Source organism: Triturus cristatus, chromosome 8, assembly GCF_964204655.1.
Source record: "Triturus cristatus chromosome 8, aTriCri1.1, whole genome shotgun sequence".
Taxonomy (NCBI): domain Eukaryota; kingdom Metazoa; phylum Chordata; class Amphibia; order Caudata; family Salamandridae; genus Triturus; species Triturus cristatus.
In genome coordinates this window covers 962,344,909-962,372,475 of record NC_140591.1, presented here as the reverse complement: position 1 = coordinate 962,372,475, position 27,567 = coordinate 962,344,909, and the positions used below count along the sequence as shown (strand labels likewise).

The 27,567-nt window shown below is 44.2% G+C and overlaps 1 protein-coding gene across 1 annotated transcript in view; it reads right to left on the bottom strand.

Moving 5' to 3' along the window:
* Positions 1–25,042, bottom strand: part of SMPX (small muscle protein X-linked) — a 308,624-nt gene extending 283,582 nt beyond the window's left edge. Inside the window, exon 1 of the mRNA XM_085622477.1 lies at positions 24,661–25,042. The gene's annotated coding sequence lies outside the window, so the exon portion shown is untranslated. The remainder of the gene's footprint in view (positions 1–24,660) is intronic.
* Positions 25,043–27,567: the final 2,525 nt, after the last annotated feature.

Sequence of the window (27,567 nt, the reverse complement as noted above, 5' to 3'; positions counted from 1 at the left end):
ACACTTGTGGGTTGTGAATAGTAAATACATATTTACCATGACTCTGTACTGATAGATGATGTAGTGATGTGATATCTTTGTATGTTGAGAATATCGACCTCAATATAGTATAAGACAATGAGGATGATATAGTATAAGAAGTTTTCTTAATCTCCCATTGACATGCATTGTGCAAAAATCTATTGAGTCAGGAAGAGCGATAAATAGGAAAACTCTCATAACATAGGAAACGGTTTGGCAAGTATGTTCTAATTTATAAGCCCCTAACAGTGGTGTAACATAGGTAGGCCTGGGCGGTAAATTTCGTTCCGCTCGCGGAATTTGCGATATTTTGACATTTTCACGCTCCACGGAGAGCGCGAAAATGTCAAAACTTTCGCAACCTGCCGTGAAACGGAAGTATTTTTCTTGTTCGCGCTTTAAAAATGCATTCTCGCACTCGCGGTCGCGACTTACCGGGTCCCTGCGTTCGCCGACGAGTTTTCCTATCCGTTCGCGTGCGCCACAAGATGTTGGATTGTTGGTAGGCGGTCGCGCTATCCCGCGAGAGTTTGCGATCGCGAACAGGAAATAAGCATCGCGAGCAAGATGGCCGCGCCCATTAGCGACGGCATGGGCAAGTTGGAGATATATTTCACCGCGAGCACGCAAAAACAAATCGCGAACGGGCGGGAAAAGCAATCTCCGCATCTTCGTGAAAGTTTTGCATGCTCGTGGAGATTTTGCGCAGTTTCGCGATAATTTGCGAAAGTCAATTTCACAAATTCCACCCACCCTTAAACATAGGCCCCTGAAGTCCCTGCGGCACAATGTGGCCATCAACCCTTCAGGAGTCCCTAAACCTTTCAGAGAGGGCCCATTCTGCCTAAGGCCAATGAATATCTGTAAGATATTCTGCAGGGGGTGGACTATTTTACGTTACACCACTGCCCCATATTTGTCAAATGCTGTAACGTTTTCTGCATAGAGATCAAACCTCTGGTGGACAGCCATACAGTCAATTGCTTGCTCGAATTGGGCCAACTTAAATTTTCAGCGCTCCGGGTAGCCATGCGCTATGCAAATGTTTTTTTCATTTCACTGATTACACTGCTGCTGGTGTAATTTTTGCACCAGTATCCCCAGAATACAGATTTCACTGGTGCTAGAGCAGTGATATGCCATATGTCCAGAATAAATACATTGCATTAATGCATTTTAGCACCAATCTTTCTACAATATAATATACTGCTCTGTTGGAATTTTGCAGAGACATTTGAGCTAACCAACTGTCTGTTAAGTACAAATGTCATTTTTGCATTCTTGATGTGGTGCAAATGTTGGTGAAAGACTGATCGGGCATCAGTGCAATCTATAAATGCAACATTAAACAAGTGCAATTTAAGGAATGCGCCCATCGGTCTCGTAAACAGTGAGATTTTGATAAATGTTGTTCAGGTAGACCATGGAATAGGGTGACTACCTGCCTGACATGATTCATGTATTCAGGGATCCACATAAGCAAGTAGCAGCGGATTTCAAGAAAAGAAAGAGCTGCTTGTTAAAAGATGGCAGGGGTTGTTATGGATTCCTGCATCATCTGGAATGGGAGATTTCTGGTAGGGATGCCCACTCTTGTATACGAGGAACTTGGGAAAGAATCTTAACAAGATGCATGGACTCGTGTTTAATGCGGGGCTAGCAATTGTCATGCATGCGTTTTGGTTGTGCAATGAAGGTCTATTGACTTAGTTTAAGTATACCATAAGTTTCTTTTACAGCAAGCTGGTAGCAGGTACACAAGATACCATGTAATCAGTGAGTAAAAAGGAGGCAGAGAAGCAGACAGACTGGAAGGGGCTGGTGTACTGTGTGTAGAACCTTGCACTAGATTCTATTCCATGTCTCTAGACCAAATATTTCCCACTTGCAGTGGTGGCTCCTCCGCTATGGCGGAGTAGCGTCGCCCCGCTGCTTTCAAGCAGTGCGAAAAGCAAAAACATTAATTGATAATAACTCTCAGTTATTATCATTTTATGTTTCCTTTGCGGGTGGGCGGGTCCGCTTTGCTAATGGAGCAGGACAGAGGAGGAGTGCTTTGACCACTCCTAAGTGCGCAATGACTGTTTGGTTTGCCTTCTCGGGCAGCCCAAACCTGTCATGTGCACATTCACAGTTCTCCATGCAGGCTGCATAACACCCTGTATGGAGAACATGCCCACCACTCCAGCACCCTGGCTGAGAGTCGTGTCATGGTGCTCAGACCAATCACAATGCTGTATTGCAGCATTGTGATTGGCTTAGGAGAGCGAGCCTGTCTGCTTGCTTCCTGTTCCTGAAGTCAGAGGCAGGAGAGCAGGAGCAGAGACGCGGGACTCGGCGGCAAGGTAAGTTATTTTTTTTTATTTTTATTATACTTCCCTCCTGCAATCGTGACCCCCACGCCCGCCGCCCCCACCCGCGAGCCATGCCGGTCGCACCTGTCAAATTGGTGACCGCCTTGACAGCAGTGCCTATTTTAGCATGCCTAACAACATGTATGAGCAGTAAAATGTAGGTTCACTGCAGAATGAAAGCCCTTTCTGCTCAGGAGTTGGGATATTTCTTCTGTAGCGATAACTCCAGGTAAAATACCGCAAGTCACAATTCCAAATGTGTCCATTTCCAGAATTATCGGGTCAGAAAACTCCAACTCTGGTCATTTTGGGCCTATTAAAGTTGCTGCAGGGACAGGGTCTGAGGGCAACTGCATTGCCTGGCTCCCTCACTGCAGCAGTGTGATGGGAGCAGACAATGCTCCTCCTGGACAGTCACAGACAGGCTTTGCACTCCTGCTCCCCCTCTCCACATGCACACCCCCCCCCCCGCACCCTCCTCTGATCGGCCCATCCTGCTCACTCTTTCCACCTCCTCAGAGCAGGCATACATCAGTTATCTGTTTTCGCAGAAATAGGGGATAACCGACTGATACATGACTTAGTAACTCTCTGGCTGAGCAGTTATTCCCCAATCGAAGAGAAAACTTGCAGTGGGCTGAATTTGGTGAGGATCTGCCAGTCGTAATGTAAATTCAAGCCCCGGGGTATCTCAGCATCTAATTCCGTCCACCGCATAATGTGGACCTAAAAGACTATTCTGCAGCATGACCGGTGGTGTTAACTTACTGCTTTTATCTTCAATAAATAGCTTATTTGGTTTACACAGCCAATTAGATAATAATAACATGAATAAACAAGATTAATTTTAATTCGAAAAAGTATATATCAAATCATTATTTTTATAATTTCATGATTAAAGATTGTAAAAACTTGGCAACATTAAATATTTTTTTGCAGTGAGAATTGTGTCTTAACTTGGACCCTTCAAGGGCGAGAGAAGTCTGTTTAAACCAGTGCTTAATTTGTAACAGAGGAGGTGCCGGGGCTCTGATTAGGTGGCAACTTTACACAGCATGTTGTTTTGTTTAGCCTGCCTTACACAGAGCACACAAACCGGAAAAATGGGGAGGGGATGTTCTTTAACCCCTTCGGTGCTCATGACGGAACGGTTCCGTCATGAGCGTCGGTTGAGCTGTGCTCATGACGGAACCGTTCCGTCATGACCACGCCCGCGCAAGCAGCGCTCAGCACAGCGGGGGAATCCGCCCCGCATGGAAGGGGTTAAAGTCCACTACTGCTAACCTACGAGTTTTGAAACCAGGTTTTAATGTCTGAATATGCTTAATAGCCTGTGATTGTGGACAAATTAGTTGATATTTCTATAGACACAAACATAAATATGACCTAAAGTGGAGCTACGTTATTATTTTTATTTGTGTGTAGCTGCAAACACGTAGTTACAGCCACCCTCCTAGTGCTTAATTTGTAACAAAGGAAGTGCCGGTGTTTTGATGAGGCAGCAGCTTTACCCTGTATATGTCTTTATTTAGTTTGCGTAACACAGAGCATATAAACTAAAATTCAATAGTGTCTTGGCTACAGCCACTTTCCTAGTGCTTAATTTGTAACCAAAGAGGTGCCGGGGCTTTTATCATGTTGAAGCTTTACAGAGCAGGTTTGAATGGTTAGCCTGCCTAACACAGAGCACAGAAACCCTACAAATGGGGAGGACATGTTGTTTAAAGGCCAAAACTGCTACATGCCACACACTGATGCACGCCACACACTGCTGCATGCCGCTGCACACCACACACTGCTGCACGCCACACACTGATGCACGCGTAACACTGCTACACGCCACACACTGCTGCACGCCACACACTGCTGCACGCCACACACTGCTGCACGCCACACACTGCTGCATGCCACACACTGCTGCATGCCGCCACACACTGCTGAATGCCGCCACACACTGCTGCATGCCGCCACACACTGCTACATGCCGCCACACACTGCTGCATGCCACCACACACTGCTGCACGACACACACTGCTGCACGACACACACTGCTGCACGCCACACACTACTGCATGCCACACACTGCTGCACGCCACACACTGCTGCACGCCACACACTGCTGCACGCCACACACTGCTGCACGCCACACACTGCTGCATGCCGCCACACACTGCTGCACGCCACACACTGCTGCACGCCACACACTGCTGCACACCGCACACTGCTGCAACCGTGACACTGCTACATGCCACACACTGCTGCACGCCACACACTGCTGCACAAATGGGGAGGACATGTTGTTTAAAGGCCAAAACTGCTACATGCCACACACTGATGCACGCCACACACTGCTGCACGCCACACACTGTTGCATGCCGCTGCACACCACACACTGCTGCACGCCACACACTGCTGCACGCGTAACACTGCTACACGCCACACACTGCTGCACGACACACACTGCTGCACGCCACACACTACTGCATGCCACACACTGCTGCACGCCACACACTGCTGCACGCCACACACTGCTGCATGCCGCCACACACTGCTGCACGCCACACACTGCTGCACGCCACACACTGCTGCACACCGCACACTGCTGCAACCGTGACACTGCTACATGCCACACACTGCTGCACGCCACACACTGCTGCACGCCACACACTGCTGCACGCCACACACTGCTGCACGCCACACACTGCTGCACGCCACACACTACTGCATGCCACACACTGCTGCACGCCACACACTGCTGCACGCCACACACTGCTGCACGCCACACACTGCTGCACGCCACACACTGCTGCATGCCGCCACACACTGCTGCACGCCACACACTGCTGCACACCGCACACTGCTGCAACCGTGACACTGCTACATGCCACACACTGATGCACGCCACACACTGCTGCACGCCATACTTTTTTTTTATTGTGCGTAACACAGAGGACATAAACTGTAATTTAATAGTGGCTTGGCTACAGCCACTTTCCCAGTGCTTAATTTGTAACAGAGGAGGTGCCGGGGCTCTGATTAGGTGGCAACTTTACACAGCATGTTGTTTTGTTTAGCCTGCCTTACACAGAGCACACAAACCGGAAAAATGGGGAGGGGATGTTCTTTAACCCCTTCGGTGCTCATGACGGAACGGTTCCGTCATGAGCGTCGGTTGAGCTGTGCTCATGACGGAACCGTTCCGTCATGACCACGCCCGCGCAAGCAGCGCTCAGCACAGCGGGGGAATCCGCCCCGCATGGAAGGGGTTAAAGTCCACTACTGCTAACCTACGAGTTTTGAAACCAGGTTTTAATGTCTGAATATGCTTAATAGCCTGTGATTGTGGACAAATTAGTTGATATTTCTATAGACACAAACATAAATATGACCTAAAGTGGAGCTACGTTATTATTTTTATTTGTGTGTAGCTGCAAACACGTAGCTACAGCCACCCTCCTAGTGCTTAATTTGTAACAAAGGAAGTGCCGGTGTTTTGATGAGGCAGCAGCTTTACCCTGTATATGTCTTTATTTAGTTTGCGTAACACAGAGCATATAAACTAAAATTCAATAGTGTCTTGGCTACAGCCACTTTCCTAGTGCTTAATTTGTAACCAAAGAGGTGCCGGGGCTTTTATCATGTTGAAGCTTTACAGAGCAGGTTTGAATGGTTAGCCTGCCTAACACAGAGCACAGAAACCCTACAAATGGGGAGGACATGTTGTTTAAAGGCCAAAACTGCTACATGCCACACACTGATGCACGCCACACACTGCTGCATGCCGCTGCACACCACACACTGCTGCACGCCACACACTGATGCACGCGTAACACTGCTACACGCCACACACTGCTGCACGCCACACACTGCTGCACGCCACACACTGCTGCACGCCACACACTGCTGCATGCCACACACTGCTGCATGCCGCCACACACTGCTGCATGCCACACACTGCTGCATGCCGCCACACACTGCTGCATGCCACCACACACTGCTGCATGCCGCCACACACTGCTGCATGCCACCACACACTGCTGCATGCCACCACACACTGCTGCACGCCACACACTGCTGCACGCCACACACTGCTGCATGCCACATACTGCTGCACGCCGCACACTGCTGCAACCGTGACACTGCTACATGCCACACACTGATGCACGCCACACACTGCTGCATGCCACACACTGCTGCACGCCACACACTGCTGCATGCCGCTGCACGCCACACACTGCTGCACGCCACACACTGCTGCACGCCACACACTGCTGCACGCCACACACTTCTGCACGCCACACACTGCTGCATGCCGCTGCACGCCACACACTGCTGCACGCCACACACTGCTGCACGCCGCACACTGCTGCATGCCGCACAATGCTGCACACCGCACACTGCTACACGAAACACTGCTGCAGGCCACACACTGCAGCACGCCACACACTGCTGCTCGCCACACACTGCTGCATGCCGCTGCACGTCTCACACTGCTGCACGTCTCACACTGCTGCACGCCGCACACTGCTGCACGCCGCACACTGCTGCACGCCGCACACTACTGCACGCCGCACACTGCTGCACGCCACACACTGCTGCACGCCACACACTGCAGCACGCCACACACTGCAGCACGCCACACACTGCTGCAAGCCACACACTGCTGCATGACGCTGCACGCCACACACTGCTGCCCGCCGCACACTGCTGCCCGCCGCACACTGCTGCCCGCCGCACACTGCTGCACGCCGCACACTGCCCACATCTGCTGCACGCCGCACAATGCTGCACGCCGCACACTGCTGCACTCCCCACACTGCTTTTATGCGAGTTTATGCTACTGACATTGTAAATGACAATGCCTTTTGTTTGTTTTAAGACCAAAACATAAATAAAAGGAATTGTAATTTTACAATGCCAATAGCTCAAACTCTTATAATTGCGAGACCTATTGCATTGCAAATGCTTGTTCTTGAGGGTCGTCAGTGACCTAAATTGTTGTAATTAAACTTTTTAGGTGACTTGATTATTGTAAATACAGTCCGAAATATTGGGGTACGGTGTGTTCCACTTCCACACATATCAGGAAGGGTTGTCTGCTTATTTTTTTATTATTCATGCTGTTTTGAGCTGTTGGATGCAGTTAATATGTTCCCATTTTTCGGCAATGAGATGTGGTTAGATTTTGGTGTCCTGAAATCGGTACAACAGTTGTGAAAATCTTTACACGTTTTGTAAGCTGTTTTGCCGATGGTCTTACTTTATGTGGGTCTAGAGACAGTGTATGAACATTACAATTTAGATACATATTGTAATTTTTATGGAAACCTGAGATCAGCTGGGCTACATGCTTCTCTGCGTATTGTTGGTTTGTTGTGACTGGTTAGTTTAACATTGTCTTTGTCATACATCAATGCATTAAACCCCCTACTACTATGTGGTGATTGCTTGATTTCAGAATGTATTTTGATTTTACTTTTCACCGGAGACAGAGCTCGAATTGGCCGGAGTTAGCTTCACGTAAGGTTTAATGTAAAGTGTGATAGAAGACAGCCTTTTGTATCAACAAAGACACTGTTAGCATTTTAGAGGCTCAGTGGGCAGGACTGAAGCTATCTTTTCCTAGGCTAGCAGATTGAGTTCTCTCTACTCTGCCATCAACTGGCACCTATGTAATGGGTAGTGAAAAGCGTCACCCTATTATTAGGTTAGTGAGGGTCTTGCCATGTGGCAGTGAGTAAACAAACTACTGCCCTGTCATCGTGGGACTTATGAGTGCACCTTCCCAGGCATTAGTGGGAGTAGGAAGTAGGGAGAAGAAATTCTGTATTTTTAGATTCACTTACAGAGAATGCAGTGGCTTTCATTTCTCCATATATAAAATAGGCACAATTTGAGGTGCATGGTGTAATCTACTAATAACATTTTTAGCAGCACCTGGGTACCCTCAGCAAATTAGTGTGTACAAATGTGCAGAAACCAAGAGCCCCAGTGGTTGGTGTACAAAGAAAAGGCCATTGATGATACTCAACCTACAATTAACAACTGCAGGGCTAGTCTCACTGATCTGTGAATGGGCTTTTTTTAATCGGTTTATGGGCCTGTTTTATGGTTTGGTGGGCCAGTTTTTATACAAACACTGCTTGCAGCAAGCAAAAATGGATGCATGCTTGCATACCTTGCAAACATTTATACAGCATGTCTGTACATATTATAACTGCCCTAGTTTGCTATTGTGGGTCACTTTTAATTTGGTGCCTTTGGTGGCATTTTATATTCTAATACAGCTCTGAGGAGGTGGCAGTGGAGCAGCAGGAGTTAAGAGAGCTGGCAATAGATTCAACCACCAAAATATATTCAGGTACAATTGCATTCTGTGGTAGAACTTGAAGGACTTTTCAATAGCCCTCAGAAGCTAATGAATAGTCAAGCGTATTTGGGAGTATTTATTGCCCGTCACACGGAAAATATCTTTGACACTCCAAGACATGTCTTTGGAAAAGGTTTGCTCTAACTCTCTTTCTTATCTGGTATTTGACCAAAAATTACCTTATATGGAAATCGCAACATCTCCTGAGAGGTCAGTGCTTTGAGAGGTGACAATGCAGTAGATGCGACAGGCTCATGAACATGTCAAGCTGAGCCTGACGTTGTTGGCCTCTTTCCTGTGCTGCAGTATGTACCTTTTTAAGGCATAATTCTGTCAGGTAACTTCCTGGTTTTCTTATCGGCTAGAAAATTTCCCCTCATCAGTCCATTATAAGTAAGTGAACAATAATTTTAAGCAAACCGCTCTGAGTTGAGATATTTTTCCTTGCCTGCTTCCACCGAAACACACACACCTTCGCCCTTTGGGAGCTTCACCCACAAATCTCCTGTTTTGACAAACTAGCCTTTTTTTTAGGATTTTTGCCCTGGCTTGACAGTGTTGCTATTTGCAGACATATTCTTACTAGTTCTCTAAAATATGCATTCACTGGGGTGTTGCTACGCCCAGATGAGAATTTCTCTCACACCTTTTGCCTGCTTGACGTATGATTCCACTTTCTATAGAGTGATTGGATTGCCAAGTGTGAGGGAATATTTTTCATCTAAAAAAAACACTAAGTCATCACTCACCTAGTTATTTAACTCATACATGCAGTCTGTAGAAGAAGGGATTGTTTTCAGTATTTCTTTTATGTAGTAGGCTTTTTAAATGATTGTGTCACAATTTCAGTGAGCCATAGTCACTACCACCATCACTACCACCATTATTACGAACATCATCATTATCACCACGCCTCCTCCATTACCATAATCACCACACACCTCCCTACCACCCTTATCACTATTACTATTGTCATCATTACCACCGCTGTAGCATTTGAACATGCCTAAGTTCGCTCTACTTCAGACCATTGGCTATGACTTTATTTGTTTTAAGAAGAGCCAAAAGCACAGCGTCAAGCTCTGTGATGCCAATTGTTCCTTGAAATATTTTGCCCCCTCATGCCAAAGCCACCTATCATGGCGTGTCTGCTAACAAATGTGCCTGGGTTCAAGACAAGCCTAACAAATAAATCAGACAACAATTTGGCAATTAGGATCTTCCATTGATGATTTGCAAAGGGATCAATCTTGTGGCCAATACTGCATGTGTCAGTCTGAATTGGCATGAGGCATGTAGAAAGTTGGACTTATTTTTGTTTTTGTGTCAGCAGGGAGGTAAGATCCAAGCAGTGCCACGTGTATCCAGTTTAATGTTGTCAACACACTAATTTCCTGTTGTGATATCTGTACAATAATTACAATGACATTCTGTAGATGCTTCTGTTTGTGCTTCCATAACCTTCCCCAGAAGTGGTTGACAGACTGCAACCCCTTGATTGCAGTACACGCTAGAGGCGCAGACCAGTTTGACTATATTGAATGGCCATTAGGTGTTAATGTTGCACTCACTTCTATTTGTTCCCTGGCAACAGAGACTACCTGAATAGTCAGTCATCTTTAACAGATTCTTACATGTGCACAATGAGCTTAGAGAATTCCAGATGTTCCTCAGATATTTCATAGTCCCATCTGGTTTTGGGGCTATAACCTCATTACCTTAAACACTTTATTTCTGTACTGCTGATCTTATAGCAGAAATACCTTGAGTTGCAAAGGCATGATGCTTGGGTAGGTCTGGCAGTCTGGTTCTTGTTCAAACTCAGATGATGAACATGTGCTGTGCAGAATTGAGTGAGTGGCCAGCATTTGTTTATAAGGTACACTAGGAGTCATGGTGGGTAAAGTTTTCACCCTGATCTGTGACATTGGATGGATTCAGGCACTGGTGTGAAATGTTCCTGTTGAGTCTAGCAAAGGTAATGATGAATGGGATTCCCTGTAACTCGATAATAGCTGCAGATATTTAGGTATGGAAGGATATTGGTGATTGGGTCTGGTGTGGGGATGTTGTGTTTAACATCACAGGGGATAATATGAGTGGGGGATGTAAGCCACTTGCTACAGCGGGAACAATTTCCTTCTGCAGCATAGTGCTTCTGAAGATTCCTTTCTGATATATTAGCAAGTACGTGAAAGTTGTATTTCGAAGCTCATGACACACAATTAGACTCTGCTAAAAATGACAAAACAAAGCACTTTTGCACATGCCTCAGAATTGTCCGTTCCCTAAATCAGCACAGAGATCTGGAATATTTCACGTGTCTCTTTTCAATACATTAGTCATTTTAGCTAATTCATTCGAAAATTGTGATTTACATGCACTTTTGATTTCATCATTTTAAAAATGTTCGCAGGGCGGGGGGAACCTCCTATCAAAACCTTATTTCAGGAAGGCTCTCTTGCTGAAATTCAGAACGTATATTACATCTGGCTTTCAGCCTGCCAGTTGAGGCTATGAGTGGAGCCAGTGGCGGAAGTGGGTGGAGCCAGTGGATGAAGTGGGTGGAGCCAGGGAAAGTGGGAGTGGCCTCCGACAAACGTTTGAGCACCTGGACTTCATATTTTACAAATTAAGCACTGGAAACGGCGTCATGATTTTCTAAATTTTTAAATGTGTGAAGACCAGCCCTTTCGTGGCACTCCCGCGGCCGTGCAGAAGCAATCTTATAAGAATACATAAGACATCTCCCACTTTTTCTGCCCCTAGTCTGATGAGAAAATCCACCTCTAATGTTTCTTTAACCATCCAGAGAGGTAAAATACATCCCCAACCTTTCGGTTAACGAGATGCGTAAAACTGAAATATTGGCACGAAAATGAAACGGAATTGACGTCGTTGTGCCATTAAATCTTCGCTGGAACGTCTTTGCTGGCAGGCCTTGCACAAAAACAACCCTTACCAATTAGACTTTTTACGGGGTGCGCGTTCCATTACTACTTTTTGTTTCTCTCTGGTGTCAGCTCCCGCCACGAACCTTAATGGGAAACAGACGGACGGATGCTTTTATTAAATGACCTTTCCTGTGACCCAGTGCTGTTCTGCAAGTAAAACAAACAAGTAAAATAAACATATGGCTTGGATGCGCCCCGCTGGCGCAGTGGCATGTCTCGCTTTTGCCGTTTGATTAGCTGGTAATTTGACATGCGTGGAGTCTGCCTGGGGTATTTGTCAGGCGCGACTTCTAATTTCAAAAACAGTTTTAACTCATAGGCAAAGTCGCATCACTATGTTTGAGACAACGTGCAGAAAGGCAGCGACTAGGTTTAAGGATTACTTCCTCCTAGTGCTGTTTCTAGTGCTAATGGTTCACTGGCAGTAGAATTTGTGAACGTGTGTAAGTGTAAATCGTCCCAAAAATGTAATTCGTTAATTGTAATTGAAACAGCAATGGCATCGTTGAATTAAATGTTATGACGCGCTTCATAAACATGTCGTGCAGTTTTTGCTAAAGGATTGTCCATGGCCAATATATGGATAAAGCCCAAATCATTATAACCTTTGACCTCTTCCACCACCGGAGTTAGTTAATTCTCTCCGTTGTGCCTAGGTGAAGATAGGAAAACTGCGTCACGTTATCAGTTTTCATATGTGCCTTTTGCAGCTGTAAATGGTAAAGGAGGCACTCGGTAGTGTTAGGTGACTCCCTACCCTCGGTACGATGGACGCGCGTGTTGTGCCCACTTCAAGTGTGAGGAGATGACGGGGGGGCGTCATGGATTCAGGGGCACAGCTATTAGTAGCGCACAAAGTGCAGTGTCACTGAAACCTAGAGTAAATAGGGGGGCACTACGCCCCAATTAGTGGCTGTTTTCACTAAATAAAACACTGTGTTTGGGTCAGTGGTTAATTTGTAAAATAAGAAATGCCGGCACTCCCATCACGAGCCAGCTTTGACCAGCCCATTTCCCCTGTTGTCACTGGCTAACATAGAACCAACAACCACTACAAGAGGGTAGGAGATGTAGCGTAATGGCCAAGCTGCCGACCTCAGAACTGGGCAACTAGCTTAGAACCTCGGCGTGGGCTCAACCTGCTGTGATTCTGGACGAATCACTTAATGTCCCTGTGCTCACCAAAATTGAATTTGTCCTTAACTAGTGCTCAAGCGCCGGTGCTGATGATTAAGTGCAGGTGCTGAGCACCGGAAAGCACCTGCTCAAATTAAGCACTGGTTTAAACTAACCCAGTTTCTCTGCCCTCCATTAAACAATCTGTAGCAAGCACATTCATTCTAGGTGATTGGAAGGGGAGGGTGGGACCTGACACCAAGTAATGGAGTCCGTTATCTCGAGCAAGACTAAAAATAATGTCTGAGAGGGTGCAGAGAGATGTGCAGCTGTCATGGGAGAACTGCTTTCTAGTTCAGCGCAGCGCCCCCATGGGTGAGCTGGGATCACAATGTACTTGAAATCTTGGTCACCTACCATGTAATATGAGCTGCAGTGCCCTTGGGGGTTTGTGCTCCTGTTACGGAATCTTACATCTGCTCTGTGGCGTGACACGTTGGATTTGAAGCCAAGCGTGCTCTGGTTTATGTCCTGGGTGCCAACTGCACCCACTGGGATCTGTGGAAAATTGTTTTAAAACTGGCCACCTGCTACTGTGCCGTTGTCAAATCAGCTATAAATGTTTACAAGCATTGCCAAAGGCATGTGGTCTGATCTTTGCAAGCATGTGCTGTTTTTTGCATATTCAATAGGTATTGAAATTGTAAATGTAATAAAAAGTAAAAACTGTTGGTCTATAGGAGCAGTGCATATGTTTGCAAAAATTACAAAAAGAATTACCTGTCTCAAAATTAAATGAAAAAAACATGAAAGTGGAGATTAACCCAACATTCCAGCCACTGAAGCCGACTACTCTTTAATCAATTTTAATCAAATCAAAGTTAGCTTTATTCGGTTTGAAATTGAAATAAAATATAAAAGCACGTACAGAACACAACACGTCAGATAAAATGCATATTCAATAAATAAAGATAAAAATGAAGCATAAAATATAAGACAGACTTAAAAACTCTACTGATTGTTCAAACACAGTGCATGTTACAGGGCATAATCAACTCAAGTTTCGTGGGGTACCTAATCGCTGCTGTTTCTCAACCTTACAGCAACTTTAAAAAAGAAAATACATTAAAAATGATATCTCCCCGACAATATTTGTAAAAACATAAGACCTAGTGTGAATTAGGAAAAGTTTTCCTATTCCAAAATAGGAACAATGTATGTCTTCCGGGGCATTTCGTAAGGACGAAAAAAATATTCTGAAATGCAGGGTATCCTGCGGCGACCTGTTGTCACAACCGCATGTTGTAAGTTTGTGGCCCATGTTACTGCCCCGAGGATAAGCTAACAAGAAGGGCAGTAAATCTAATCAGAACCTGGTTAGCAAAAAAAAGGTCATCTACTTTCAACAACAAGAAGGTATGGATCTGTAGTAAACAAAGGCTTTAACAGAAGATGATGTAATGCATAGGGCTTTGTTAATGCAAGCCCTTCGCTATCCATGAGCCTCTGCCTAAAAGTGTTCTTTCACCCATTTAAAATCTGCTTTGCATATCCTCTCTGGCATGCTGAATAAATCTCCCCAACCCCGGTTCTAGAGAGAGACCCTGATGTACTTAAGTCAAGGAATGTGCAGTGCATAATCCAGAGCTAAAACATCTTTTAAAATCTCTTTGCTTACTTTGATGCCGTACCTTGGCCACATTTTCAAGCAAGAGTGAGAGGACAGAAGGCCACGGAGTCCAATAAGTAGCCTACTCCTAATTCCTCATGTAATGAAAAGATGGGGGTGCTTTGTGGAACACACCTCAAAAACTTATTTTCCATTGTCTGCAGCTCAACCTGGTCAACGTATTCCCAAATATCAATTCTGCAGGTCACTTTAGATATACACCCGTTGGTCTACTGTCCAGGCTTGAAGTAAAACTAAAAACTGCAGCATTGTACCATGTAAAATCCTACTTTCTTTTGTTAATTATGAGTGCCAACTTAATGCCGAATCAAACAACATACACAGGTAAGAAAACATCTTGGTCTTGGGAAGGGCACAAGATCCTAGATTGGAATTTGTTGATTTGGTGAAGAGTGAGCCAACGATCATTACAAAAGTTTTCTTCTCATTGATGCATAAGTCCCGCTCCATCATAAAATTAGTGAAGGAGTTCAGCAGCCCTTGGCGGTTTTGGCCATAAGAACCATGTCATCCTCATAAAGTAACGCCGGTAGGCTACATGACCCCACTTGCAGACAATCAGTTTTTATATCAACCAAGGCCTTCTCTAGGCTGTTAAGATCTAGATTAAATTGAAAAGGGATCAAAATCCAACCCTTTTGTACTCCTCTTTTAATACTAAAGTGACGTGAACACAGTAGGTCTTTAGAGGATAGAACTGAAGCCTTGGTATCTTTGTAAAGGTCTTTTAGGAACAAAACAATGTCCTGATCCATCCCCATATTGACCGACTGACTCGACCAAATGCGGGTGAAACGTCCATGAATCCTAAGTGTAAGGAACCAGGGTGTGCTACTGTGTATTTACCTAAGACCAGGTACAGATGTAAACACTGGTCTACAGTTGACCAACCTGCCTGGAAACCGTACTGAACTTTGGATAACACTTAGTTTTCCTCAGACCATGCGGAAAGTCTGTCCAGAAGAATATGCCCCATGACCTTTCCTGCAGAGTCAAGTAGAGAGATAGGCCTATAGCAGTGAGGGATAGCTCTAGCGCCTTTTTTAAATTTGGGCACAATATTAGACAGAGCCCATGATTGTGGTGGTCCTTCCCTCACCTCCGCGTTGATAGGGGTTATCAGAATGGGGGCTCAAAGCCCAACATCATTTGCATAAAGACGGGTGATATCCTATTAGGTCCTGGAACATTATTTTTTGATAAGTACATCATGCCCTTTTCTACTTCCTCACGAGAAAAGGTAGGTTGTCTGTTCCTTCCAACTCACACTCCCTTTCCCCAGATTTCACTGGGACTATATTGTAATAGGCCACCTATGAGTCTTCAATAATGTATGCCTCTATAAGTGTTGTGATAAGAACATGAACATGAACATGAACAAGGGTTAAGGCAGTCAAATGATTGGTTTATTTGAAAACTAAGTGGATGCGATTGGTGAAAACAGTACTCCATGTGAGTTGTAGCAATAAGGGCAGTGTAGGGTAAAGTCCAGTCTATGTTATTGGTTGATAGAGAAGGGAGGAGTTTTTGAGTCATCAGTTGAGAAGGGGGTGGTACTAGTGAGAGCTTTGCTGCATTGTGAAAATGGAAAGAATAGGTTGGGAAGGAGTTTACAATGACAGAGTATGAAGGTATGAAGGGAATTGTTTAAGAAGATTGTTTCATTGTTACGGCCTAACTTACTCAGGTATATACATGGGGAGTTTTACACCTAAAAAGTAAACGCCAATGTGAAGGTTGGGAAAATACTTGTTTGGGCAGGAGATCGTAGCGCTTAGACAACGCGCATAGAGGAAAAATGTTGATTATAAGTATATGATGAACTGTTGATTATTCAAACGTATATTTGAGTCTGTGTAAAAAATATGATAGTTATTATTTTTTTTAACTTTTAGTGAACCCCTGAAGAACGGCTATTAAATAACGCCCGAAATACATTGGGAAGATCGATCACTAAGGATTTATTCATGTATGAGGCATGCAACAGAAAAAGGCCTATGGCATATCTGTTGTTGTAGAAGCTGAATATACATACTTTATCGTTTACCATGTAACATGATGAAAAGTAATGAACTTTTGATAAAAGGAATAAATGAAATACAATCTGCAAGAATTTGGTGTAATTTTGTTGCACACTTTGGAGTACGCAGTGCATCCGAGAGTTGAAGTTAATGGACTCTTCAACCTTTCTACAGTATTTTCTAACACGGTGCACTGGGGCAGACCACGATCGGGCTGCACGCTACAACTTCAGAATAAAGATAAACTACGGGAAAATGATAAAACGGAGTGCACTTGTGAACCCTTCTTTGCATATTGATATACAAATTCTGCCCTCCAAAAACTAGTGGCACCCACGATTATCGGTGATGAAAATATGTATTATTAAGTTACATGAGGAGACGACAAAATAACTATCAATCCTTTGGCTATGGCAGTTTGGAAAATATGATGACCGTGAGTTGGACAATTAAAAGGGTTTAACATTACGTTGGAGCAAGAAGAAGAACATCACATCGTATTAACAATGAAGAAAGTGTTTAAATCATAATTATGTGTTTTTAAACACAAGAGTAATACTTTTTATTCGAAGTATGCGATACACATCTAAGGGTGGGCGGGGTACACGTGTGATAAGCCTACATAAGTCTTGTGATAAGAACATGAACAAGGGTTAAGGCAATCAAATGATTGGTTTATTTAAAAATGAAGTGGATGCGATTGGTGAAAACAGCACTCCATGTGAGTTGTAGCAATAAGGGCAGTGTAGGGTAAAGTTCGGTCTATGTTATTGGTTAAAAGAGAAGGGAGGAGTTTTTGAGTCATCAGTTAAGAAGGGGGGTGGTACTAGTGAGAGCTTTGCTGAATTGTGAAAACGGAAAGAATAGGTTAGGAAGGAGTTTACAATGACAGAGGATGAAGGTATGAAGGGAATTGTTTAAGAAGATTGTTTCATTGTTACGGCCTAACTTACAGAGGTATAGACATGGGGAGTTTTACACCTAAAAAGTAAACGTCAATGTGAAGGTTGGAGAAAGACTTGTTTGGGCAGGAGATCGTAGCGCTTAGACAACGCGCATAGAGGGAAAGCGTTGATTATAAGTATATGATGAACTGTTGATTATTCAAACGTATATTTGAGTCTGTGTAAAAAATCTGATTGTTATTATTTTTTTTAAACTTTTAGTGAACCCCTGAAGAAGGGCTATTAAAAAACGCCGAAATACATTGGGAAGATCGATCACTAAGGATTTATTCATGTATGAGACATGCAACAGAAAAAGGCCTATGGCATATCTGTCGTTGTAGAAGCTGAATATACATACATTATCGTTTACCATGTAACATGATGAAAAGTAATGAACTTTTAATAAAAGGAATAAATAAAATAAAACCTGGAAGAATTTGGTGTAATTTAGTTGCACACTTTGGATTACGCAGTGCGTCCGAGAGTTGAGGTTAATGGACGCTTCAACCTTTCTACAGTATTTTCTAACACGGTGCACTGGGGCAGACCACGATCGAGCTGCACGCTACAACTTCAGAATAAAGATAAACTACGGGAAAATGATAAAACGGAGTGCACTTGTAAACCCTTCTTTGCATATTGATATACAAATTCTGCCCCCCAAAACAAGTGGCACCCACGATTATCGGTGATGAAAATATGTATTATTAAGTTACATGAGGAGACGACAAAATAACTATCAATCCTTTGGCTATGGCAGTTTGGAAAATATGATGACCGTGAGTTGGACAATTAAAAGGGTTTAACATTACGTTGGAGCAAGAAGAAGAACATGACATCGTATTACCAATGAAGAAAGTGTTTAAATCATAATTATATGTTTTTAAACACAAGAGTAATACTTTTTAATCGACGTATGAGATACACATCTAAGGGTGGGCGGGGTACACGCGTGATAAGCCTACATAAGTCTTGTGATAAGAACATGAACAAGGTTTAAGGCAATCAAATGATTGGTTTATTTAAAAACTAAGTGGATGCGATTGGTGAAAACAGCACTCCATGTGAGTTGTAGCAATAAGGGCAGTGTAGGGTAAAGTTCGGTCTATGTTATTGGTTGAAAGAGAAGGGAGGAGTTTTTGAGTCATCAGTTAAGAAGGGGGATGGTACTAGTGAGAGCTTTGCTGCATTGTGAAAACTGAAAGAATAGGTTGAGAAGGAGTTTACAATGACAGAGGATGAAGGTATGAAGGGAGTTGTTTAAGAAGATTGTTTCATTGTTGCAGCCTAACTTAATGAGGTATATACATGGGGAGTTTTAAACACCTAAAAAGTAAACGCCAATGTGAAGGTTGGGGAAAGACTTGTTTAAGCGGGAGATCGTAGCGCTTAGACAACGTGCATAGAGGGAAAATGTTGATTATAGGTATATGATGAACTGTTGATTATTCAAACGTATATTTGAGTCTGTGTATAAAATCTGATGGTTATTTTTTTTTTTTTACTTTTAGTGAACCCGTGAAGAAGGGCTATTAAATAACGCTTGAAATGCATTGGGAAGATCGATCACTAAGGATTTATTCATGTATGAGGCATGCGACAGAAAAAGGCCTATGGCATATCTGCCGTTGTAGAAGCTGAATATACATACATTATCGTTTACCATGTAACATGATGAGAAGTAATGAACTTTTGATAAAAGGAATAAATGAACTAAAATCTGGATGAATTTAGTGTAATTCTGTTGCACACTTTGGATTACGCAGTGCATCCGAGAGCTGGAGTTAATGAATGCTTCAACCCTTCTACAGTATACTCTACAGATACTGCTACCTCCAGGCCAGGGTGCTCATCCTGATCAGATCCAACCAGGCCTCCCTCATTAGGTCATTTTTACACCTGGACCTGTTCCTGTGTTTACAGATTGCAACAGGTTTTGACTAGGGCCGAGTCCCCGGGTTTATACTCAAAACTTTTTGGAGATCCCTCGACGATTTGGAACAACCAGCATCAAACCATCTAGGCTACTTGTGTTTCCAGCATTCAGGTCTTACTAATAAGCTAGAATAAATGCCCCGAAGATATCACTCAGGTTATATGTGTTTGATGTACAAATAGCAAACTACCTTTCTATTCTGGAGTACAAAGACGTATAGAAGTCATCAGGTCTAACCTGAGACCACCTAAGTCTCCAACCCCCACTTATCACCTTTGTTGTCCCAATAGAATGTACCCTGGAGACCAACAAATTGAGATACACACTGGATTATGAATACTGAAAATGCTAATCGGTATCCCAGAATCAGAAAAGTGAGAAAAAAGGATGCAAAGACAAAATCAATTCTATCACAACCTCTCACTACAAAGTTGGGTTAATGTAATTTCTGTTTCACATGTTATCCATTGAATTACCAAAATGAAATTAGCTTAGAAATGCTTTTAGGCTTGTGCCCTGTTGGATGTGTTCTAGGTGTATACCAGATGTTATAGGGCAACCGACATTTTGATCCACATTTACCCTTGGATCCCCACACAGGTGAACATTAAAATCCCCTGCCACCAGAATATGTACAGTTGACTCATTAACACCTTTAAGGTCCCAACAAATGAGCCCAAACTATGAATGCGATCGACTTTCCGCAGGAGAGTTTTGGCATTATAAAAATGTACCAATGACAAATTGTTTGAGCCTGAGGAAAATGTTATAGCCTGCAGAGTGGGAACACCAGAGGATAACACTTTCAAACCTTCCTTTGATTGCCAGCAGAACAAAGATGATCAGCCCCTCCTTTGGCCTATCCGCCCTAGATTCTAACGCTGGCACAACAAAAGTTTTATACCCCTCTAAAAAATAGCTGCTCGCAGTAGCCCAAGTCTCCTGGGAGCAAATTATTGTGAATCCTCTAATAAAAGTCAAGCACTTTAGGTCGTTAAACTTCCCTGCAATACAGGCAATATTCCAGCTGCTGAATTTGAAGCCCTTCCCATTACTGATGTCCATCAGACCTTCATTTGGTTGAGGAGCGAGGACCATCCCCACTGTCTCCCGTTGAGTGTTCCATTGTGTGGCCCCTGTTAGTCAATCACATGCATCCAATAAGGCTAAAGGGGCAAAACTATTTAAAAAGATAAAATCCGGTGGAGCCAGGTTCAGATCAGCCCTAGCCGTTGTAAGCCCATTCGGATTTGCCATTGGTCGAATTGAGAAACACCAACCGCTGAGTTATACAAAAAAGACCAACGGGAGTGCCAGGATAAAATAAACAGGTCCATTCAAGGGGATGGGGGGATGCCTGATAGAGGCTAAAGTCCTCCCTGCCACATGTAGTCTGTGGAAATTAATGATCACACAATCGCCAGCCAGTGTTTTTTCACCTTTTCCAAGCCAGTTGACCCGGCGTATCGTGTTGGTATAGCCTCCTGCTTGAGTCCCACAGGCAGTGTTCATTCTCAACCAGTGCACAACTATGTTCTTCATTTGAGAAAATCTCTTTGATGTATCAGCCACAAGAGGAGGCACATTGCAAAGTATCCCTACATAAGGCGTGGCTTCAGGTGGCAAGTTGGGTGATACAGATTTTGATGATGGGGGGCTCTCTTCCCGTATACGATGTGTGGCTTCATGGCCCCTAGGAGTAGCAGCAGGCTTAGATCCTTGTGGCAGAGAGCATTCCCCATCCACTTTTCGGGCCCCTGCAAAAGTTGATAAGGATGGATTAGCCCCCACCTGGCTAGTACAGGGGCCAGCATTGACAGCAGTTTTAGTAAGATGTGCACAAGCAAAATGCAGTGAACACAGGCAATGAATGATGGGGTCTGACCCCTGGCCCCATACTCGAGCTATGTTAGGTAGAAGAAAAATATGAAGGTCACTTAAAAAGACACATAAAAAAAGAGGGCTAACCATAAGCACCTGTATGTATGTATATGTATTTCATTAGAAGTTATTTGAAAAAAGGATGGGTGAGACACATAAAGCTGTCACTAGGCCAGATCTTAAAATGGTGTTATAAATCCTTCTCAATGTTAAAATTTCATTTCGGATGACCAGTCAAAGGCACCCATGGCTGCCTCCACTACCTGATGCAGAATCACAGAAAATTCTCCCCTGAGCACTGGCCAACAATGTGACACTGGTGAAGGAGGCCTGCAGATCCCTTTTGCACATCACATTTCTCTATGGAATGGTTGTTATTTGTAAATAAGTGATAATGGTGCGTTTTCGTTAGTTCTGTATTTTATGTGAATTTTGTGGCAGTGATCTGAATATACAGCCTTGGAACGGGACCCCTTCCTTGTATTTCTAGAATCGGTGCAGAACCAGGATCTGAACAGACAACCCTGTCAAGGTGCCATATTCCAGCCCTGGGAGCACCCCAAGGTCAATCTTTTAGTAGAGGCACACACTGCAAGTTCCCTCACTCCCTTTGATCTGGAAAACCAAAATCCACTGGGAATTAGCGTGGTATAGTGGTTGCCAACCTGTGGTCCAGGGAACCCAGGTGTCCGCAAAGCCTACTCAGGGAGTCCGCGACTACTTAGCAAATTAATTAATATTAAGAGATTAATAAAGTTTATATAAGTAAAGAAGCAAAATGTACAATTGAAAATTTTAAAATGTACCGTAAATGTGAAGGAATCTGAAATTGGAGGCTAAAAATTAAATTAGTATCCTCAGGTTGATTCGTGGGAGCAGTGCATGTGCATCAAACAGAATATAGGGGCCCATTAGTATGGCGGGCGGATCGCCCCCGCTGGGCCGTCGGTAGCCACCGCTGGGCCGGCGGGGGCGATCCGCCCGCCATCCTGCCAAGAATGACCCCCCGCCACATTAGGATGGATGGGGGGTCTGCGGCGGACGGGAAGACCGTCTGCCGCTTTTCTGCCTGTCGACTCGTCGACCAGGCGGAAAACGTGTTTAATATGGTGGCGGTGTCTGCAAGACACCGCCATCCATATTATGATGATTGCGGAGATCAGCCTTTCCATGGCGGCAACGCGGCCATGGAAATACATGCGGTTTCTGCATTTGGGGGCCCATTGTGGGCCCCCTGGGTGTTGGGGGGTGCACATGGGGGGTACCTATAGTACCCCCCAGCATTTGCATGCACAAGGTGGCAGGGACCGCACGGTGCCTGTCTTGTTGTGCATGCAAATGCACGGCATGCATTTTTTACATTGCAGCGGGTGCTGCTTACAGCACCGCCCGCCGCAATGTAAACAATGCGGAATGCGCCCGCCAGTGTGGCGGGCGCATCCTAATTTGAATTGCGTTACAACAAACAAATGATGGACGGAATGCTGACAATGCAGACATTCTCCCCCAGTCAAGAGATCTGGGTTAAATCCATCGTTCTTTTGCCCACTACACCACCCCAGTTTAGACATGGCCATATGCAAATCAGTCTTGACCCTGTGCCTCATGGGAACAGTCCAGCCCGAACTGCCAAGCCATGTCTTCCCTGGACCGGAATCAAGCATCCTAGGACCGGTTTCTGGCTATCAGCCGTCATCAGCCAGGATAGCTTGACTCCAGTGGCGTAGTGAGCACGGGTCCCACGTCTGGGAATACCCATCCCACTTAGGGCGAAAAGCGTTACAACAAACAAATGATGGACGGAATGCTGACAATGCAGACATTCTCCCCCAGTCAAGAGATCTGGGTTAAATCCATCGTTCTTTTGCCCACTAATTTGAATGGCGGGACCGCCGCACCTATGGCAGGCGGTCCCTTTTGCCGTTGCGGTGGCATGCGGTAAAAGACCCCATAGTATGCATGATGAGGGGCCTAAATTGAATTTAGAAAAGCTCCAACCATTCTATTAAAATTACATTTTTTTCTATTTATATATGTTTGCGAATTCAATATAATGTGTCACCATTTGTTTTTTTTGTTTCATGAATGCTTGTTTCTCTATTTTTTGGGTGTTGTTTTGCGGTTCAAATCATCGACAATGCTTAGGCCAGGGTTCCCCGTCTCCAGTAATGACTAGGTGGGGGGCTGGATTCTAATAATGATTCAGTGGGTGTCCCTTAGTTCCAGTAAAGATTAATTGGGGGCCCGAGAAGTCAAAAGGTTGTGAACCACGTAGTACATTATCAGTGCCCATCCAAACCTTGCTCCTGATGCAGAGAAACCAAGTGTCAGTAAAGTATTTACAGCCTGTCCTATCAGGGCACCACACCAGTTCCTGTCACCATGGGCCACCACATAGCCACCAGATTTCTATAACCAACAACTGGCTAAGAACCATCAGTAACTCAGAAATGGAAGTGGTGCTCATCCTGCAATGCGTCACCAGTGAGCCATGATAGGGTTGAGTCCCATCACACTATGCAATGCAAGGGCAGAGCCTACAGGAAGTGATGAAATAGATCACGTGCCATTCATTTACAGTTATCAGACAGAGGAGTGGGCATCATGTGACTGAACAATTGTGCACAGAGAATACTTTCCTAGAGTCAAGTCTTACTGACCCAGCAGTGAAAAAGTCACTCTCTTAACTCAATTATTTCAAAGCTTTCCATCAAGTAAATGTCTTCGCTTCACTATTCCGTGTATTAGTATATGCCCAACAAGGCCTTACATGATTAATCATTCATGCTGTCTGGTTTCTTATTTTCCTCCTGTCAGCTCCAAAGCCACAGGCAAGTACAAATTAAAATGGAAATTATCTCTTATATATACACCATATACCGTGCTTTTCATTCCCCTGTACATTTCTACAAGTTGTCGCTCTATTTCCCAAAAGACGGTCCCTTCATTTTGGGGTTAATTGCCAAAGTGGTGCTGACATTAACAAAGGCGTTCCATCCCCTAAAAAGGTTTAGTAAACTATACCAAATTGTGCAAAAGCGCTTCCACATCTAAATGCTAACACGTCTCTGGAAAATGTAATTTCTTTTTAAAGCGGCTCCAAAGGTCTAGTTCAAAACTGTAGTAAAGAAGACACTGCATTCACACAAAACAAACGGACTGGCAACTAACCGACAGGGCGCAGTGTCAGTTGCCCCGCTGCACGGTGCGCCTCGGATTTCACGAACCCACTTTATGAGTCACACGAGTATTTATGTTCAGAACATGCTCCTCGCTAGACTGCTGCCTAGCATAAGGGGAAATATGCCCCAGCGTGAATAGGTACACCGATAGCTAGCACCCCCTTCTCCCCGCATCCCACCCGACTTACCCGGCTCGATTTCCCGCGGTTCCGAAGGAGGGCTGGCAGGCGAGGCTCGGCGCAGACCGGCCGGAGGTTCTCTCGGTGCAGCCGAGAAGCAGGAGTGCGTTCGGGGTGCGTGACAGGCGCCGAGAGAGCGGGCCCTGGTGCTCGGAGACCAGCTCAGCCTGGAAGCTCCAGTGTAAAAGGAATTCCTTTCATAGCTCGGGAGCTGCGACTCCTAAATATAGTTTGATGCGCTCCGGAACTTTGTGCCACTCGATTGGGAATCTGGGATACTCGATGCACTGAAAGTGGGAGCTCGGGTGACAGGCTCCGAGAGAGCCAGCACCTCGTTGGTGACGCAGTGAACTCAGTCAGGTACACAGGCCGCACTGGTTGCTGGCCCAGTGCTGCTCGGGATGAAGGTGTTTGTTTACCCGTACCGCTATCTGCTCTTAAGGGATTTGCCCTAGAGAGCACACGTATAAAGTGGCGCTGGTGCAAAAGCAATCAAAGGGCATGCTGATGTCTGGGGATGGTGTGACGTTTGCACAGAAGGTTTAACTAATTTGAGACAGCTAAACATATAAAAAAAAAAAGCTCGCCTCCCTATGGGGGCCAATCTTTTTATCGGATGCGTAGTCGTGTTCGTTCTGAGCCAAATGAAATGTATCATATTGTGCAGCTATGGATATTGGGGGCATTTAATGAATAAATGACTGAATGTCAATGCACCCAGGGTAAAAATCGGGAAATGCGCGAATTGACGCCCCCACCACCACCACCCACACTATTTGTAAGAAGGAGCACCTGTTCCTGTTTGCCTGAGGCTAACGGAGACTGAAAGGTGTTAGTAGTGTCACATTGTGCCGCACCACCTCAGCTGCTCCCATATACAAACATTGCATGTTATCCTATATGCTTAACATTTGACCTTCCAAGTGCTTGTAACCTTCCACCCCCTGTAAGCTCCTCTTTAACTATGAAAAGTGCCCTGGAGAGATTTCTAAACTCACTTTCAAGTTTACGTGTGGGAAATCATACGCTCGGCCACTAAAATTATTATAATTATAATTTTATTTATATAGTGCTCACTACCCCTGATGCAGCATCGAAGTGCTTTTTCGGGGAGTAGCACGCTACTCCAAAACCCAAAAGGGATTAGTGGTGAATTAGTATAGGAAAGTATGAAATTAATTTGAACGGTGGACATGTTAGTCTGTTATTTGGATTGAAAAAGATAGCGGAGGGATAGAAGAGGGAAGAGTTTGCATTTATATAGCGCCTGCTACCCCTGATGAGTTGGTGAAGGGCCTTTCGGCGAGTAGCACACTACTCCGGAACCCAAAAAGGATCAGTGGTGAATTAGTATAGGGAAATATGAAATTAATTTGAACAGTGGAGATGTTGGTCTGTTATTTGGATTGAAAAAGGCTAGTGGAGTGAGAGTAGAGGGAAGGGTTTACAATTATATAATGCTTGCTATCCCTGATGAGGTGTTGAAGCATTTTTCGGTGGGTAGCACGCTACTCAGGAACACAAACAGGATTAGTGGGGAATTAGTATAGGAAAATATGACATTAAGTTGAGCAGTGGACATGTCAGTTTGTTATTTGTTATGGAAAAAAATAGTGGAGGGATAAAAAAGAGTGAAGGGTTTGCATTTATGTGGCGCTTGCTACCACTAATGAGGTGTTAAAGCTCTTTTCGGCGGGTAGCATGCTACTCCGGAACCCAAACAGGATTAGTGGGGAATTAGTATAGGCAAATATGAAATTAATTTGAGCGTTGGACATGTTAGTCTGTTATTTGGATTGAAAAGGAGTTGTGGAGGGATAGAAGAGGGAAGGGTCTAGATGTTTTTTGGGGGGAGTTCATAGTACTATGAGGGGGTTTGGGATGAGGTAAGGGGAGGTGGAAGGGAAGAGTTTAGAAAGGCTTGTTTGGGTATCTGAATAGTAAAAGAGGTATGAGATGATGCAAAGAGGGGTGATGGAGGAAAGAGTCTAGAAAGGGTTATTTTCGGGATCATAGTAGTGGTATGGGGTTTGGGATGAGTGAGTGAGTGGAGGTAGAGGATATATTGGGAGAGGTATAGTGTGAGAAATAGGGTAGTGCATTGGAAAGAGTAGTAGAATTAGGTTTGATATGAGTCAGAGAGCGAGGTAGAGGATATATTGAAAAGTATAGGGTGAGAAATAAGGTAGTGCATTGGAGAGAGTAGATGAATGAGGATTGAGATGAGTCAAAGAGTAGGTAGAGGATATATTGTGAGAGATGTAGGGTGAGATATAGGGTAGTATATTGAAGATGTTGAATTAGAAGCAAAGTAATGCATATAAAGATACATAAGTCACTGGAAGGTATATATATAAGGAAGGTAATTCATGTAGATTAAAGTTGCATTTAATAAACTAAGACTTTTAAGTGTTGCTGTACTTTAAGTTATTTTTTTGTGGTAATTTAATAGTGAAGCAATTGTAGATAAAGAGTTATGATAAAAGATTTTCTTATTCATGTAGTCACCTATACTCATGTTAAACATAAAATAATGTAACTATAAGTAATACGAACATTTGTTAAGCAGAACTAACAAATACCTATATTTAACATATAATTATACACGTTTATACAAAGCAATACACATTTGTGTGTATACATCAATGGCACAAATAAATACTTGTATACAGAGGAATATGTTTTATATTTATGTTTAAGTATGGTGGTTATGTGGGGGCAGAGCAAGCACTTGAGTAGTCTTCTGAAGATAAAGTAGTTACCTGTGGATCATATGTTTGGGGTACAAGGGGATATCTTCTTAAGCAACATCTATATTCCTTCATTTATATTTAACTGTTTAGCAGATTTGCATATTACTTCATATTATTCAAATGATTATATGTTTCTAAATGTAAAGCATATGCTTCGAATGTA